Source organism: Pteropus vampyrus, unplaced genomic scaffold (genome assembly GCF_000151845.1).
Source record: "Pteropus vampyrus isolate Shadow unplaced genomic scaffold, Pvam_2.0 Scaffold264, whole genome shotgun sequence".
NCBI classification, from domain to species: Eukaryota; Metazoa; Chordata; class Mammalia; order Chiroptera; family Pteropodidae; genus Pteropus; species Pteropus vampyrus.
In genome coordinates, this window is record NW_011889045.1 from 36,170 (window position 1) to 38,987 (window position 2,818).

The window sequence follows — 2,818 nt, forward strand, 5'->3', positions numbered from 1 at the left end:
ACATGTGGAGTCTGTGGACGAGGACAAACTGGGGACCTCGTGTAGGGAGACCACGGAAGAAGCGGAAGAGGGTCTGGGACTAGTTTAAGCAGCGGGAAGGCACGGAGACTGTAGTTATAAAGCGAGGAGATGGAGAAGGAGGCCTGGCGAGCCACCCGCCCCACAGAACGAAGGCCACGGGAAAAGGGATCGACGCTCAGCATGGCCACACACGCCGAGGACTTCACGGTGTTGGCTGGGGTGACGGCCGGGGTGACGGCAGGTCACCGCGGAGCTCTCGGGAGTAGCGACGCGTGAAGTTAGATGACCGGAGGGCATGGGGGGGCGCGGGGCAGAATCAGAAGCCCGATTTCATTCCACAGACATTTACTAAGCACCTTCTAATGCCGGTCTCAGTGTGCGTTTCTGAGGTCGGCGTTGGTTCACGCGGCACGGTCAGCTACAGCGAGGGAGCCAGGAAAACACGCCGGACGTGCGTTCACGTAGCTTCCGACTCCTAGAAAAAAAAGTCTAAGATTCGGCCTTCTTCTGTTGAAGGAGATGTTCAAAAACTTGAGAAAAGGCCCTGGGCTGTTTAAAGGACCATGCACAGTTTAAGATAAACTGGTTTTCATAGATATTTGGCTCTGGACTCTGTAGGGAAAACATCCCTATTTTGATCCCATTTTACTTCAAAATCAATGAAATAAACAGAGAACCAGGATTCTCACATGTGGGCAAGCCACGAATTTCAATTATTTTTCTAAGTGATTTACAAGTGTTCATGTGGAAACAAAATAATGATTAATCAAGTAGAAGGGCAGATGATCCGAAGAGGTTCATAACAATCAAGATAATATTAATACCCAGGAATACATGAAAAAATACGGATTTTTCCAGGTACTTTAATTAAAGAAATGCTTGTTGAAACACTCGGAGCTGTGCAATTATGTTTATTCCAAGGAGAAATAAAGCGGCCCGACAATTCCGATTTAATATTGCCTATAAATTATTCCAAGCTTTCCGACGACTAGAAATCCACATGACGTTGGCGAGGCGAACGCAGGCCGTGTTTGGATAAGTCAGGGACTCATGTGAGCGAAGCTCCTGCGTCGTGAACTGAGAACTATGATTTTTAGCTCAAGACACAAAGAGAGTGGGTCTCTGGCTAAAGTCTTAACCCCACGCCCTGAGCCAAATACCTCTCCCCCAGCAGAGAGTGCTCGCCGGATGGATTTTTAGGTCCCTTCCAGCTCTTGGCTCTAAAATTTTCTTACCAGTATGACTGAGAGCTAGAGATGAAATACGAAATCATGTGTAAGAGGAAAGACTCGTGTTATTACGTAAGTATGAATTACAGGTAGTTGGATCAATTAAGATATACAGGCCATCTTGCATTTACACTTAATTGACTTAGCTGTTTTCCTTCTTGATAAATTTTATCTTAGTAATTTGCTAAAATATGTAAGAGTTTAAGGAACGCTACTTAAAATTCTCTGAGCAGCGCACGCCGCCCTCTGCAGCCCCAGCTGAGGGTTCGAGCCCCACACGGGGCTCCTGGTTCAGGGGAGGGGGTCGTACGAGAGAAAAGGGCCGAGACCAGAGGATCCAGCATAGAACATGTGACTCAGCTGTTTCTCAACCGAGAAGCTTCGGATCAGCTGTTCGCTTTCTCTCACTCCCGATATTCAACCCCCGTCTTTCATTCATTAATTTATTCGTTCCTTTTTACCGAAGAGCTTGTCGAGATGAGTTGAGTCTCACCGGAGCCCTCTGAAGTAGGTAGATATAGACAGACTAGCTACCTCTACAGACACAGATATGCTTAGAAGTCTCAGCAGCGATCGAGTTTACGAAACACTCCCCCATCTATGGGTTGGTGTCACTCCTAAATACTTGTGTAAAGGAATGTGTGATAAATACACACAACAAATTAACTTATTTACTCCAGAGCGGTAAGTGGCTAGAATGTGGAAACAGATGACAGACATTTAATAACTCAAACCCACATCATCAGAATCCAAATCCCAAGTTACTTATATTATATATTACACTGTTCCTGAAGTAAGGAAATAATGTGACGCGAATCTGCTAGTGTGCTATTATTTTTTAAGCAATGTATGAAAATCTCATAGGGAACATAATACAGATTATAAAACACTGTCATTCAATTTTTATGTGTATGCTTTAACATTCTAAATTGTAGATAATATTTTCACTCACTTGCTAAATGGAGTACATCTAACTAGAGATGCTGAATAATTCTGTTAGTCTTTGACTAAATTCTCTAAAGAATAAAATGGTAAAAACTCAAAATTGCCTAGTAAGGCAAGTATGACTGTGTGATATTTACCAACAGTGTAAAACTGGTCACGATTAATAGCGAGTAAACACTGACAGGATACTGTCGAAGACCCATTAGCATATGAAGTGAAGGCATCGGATGATCGCTTACTGCTCTTTCAAAAATCAAAATTAAATCATCTTGGTCCACCTGCCTTCTTACAGATCCGTACCTCTGGCCAGAACTCCGATGTGCCTTGTCAATCAATGCCGCCCACACAGAACCCTTTTTGTGCGGAAATGCAATCTGTGTAACTAAAAGTGACACTGGGAAGCCGAAGTGAACGGGTCACGTGAACCCACTGGGTTCAGCGTTATAACTACGTGTGGTGATGACAGCGATGGCCATTAGGACAATTAGGGCTAAGCCGAAAATATGTGTTTTTAAACTTTTTGGCTTGCAATGTAATTACACATTACCGTACCACCCTATTAATATAATAGTAATAACCCGTCGTAGGTTTCTCCGAGCACATAAAATAGAGAGAAGTAATAG

The 2,818-nt window shown here is 43.8% G+C and overlaps 1 protein-coding gene across 1 annotated transcript in view; it reads right to left on the minus strand.

The window, feature by feature from the left end:
- The window catches only part of LOC111729502 (CUB and sushi domain-containing protein 1-like), a 920,340-nt gene that overhangs the window by 30,011 nt on the left and 887,511 nt on the right, over window positions 1–2,818 (minus strand). The gene's annotated exons all lie outside the window — the stretch shown is intronic.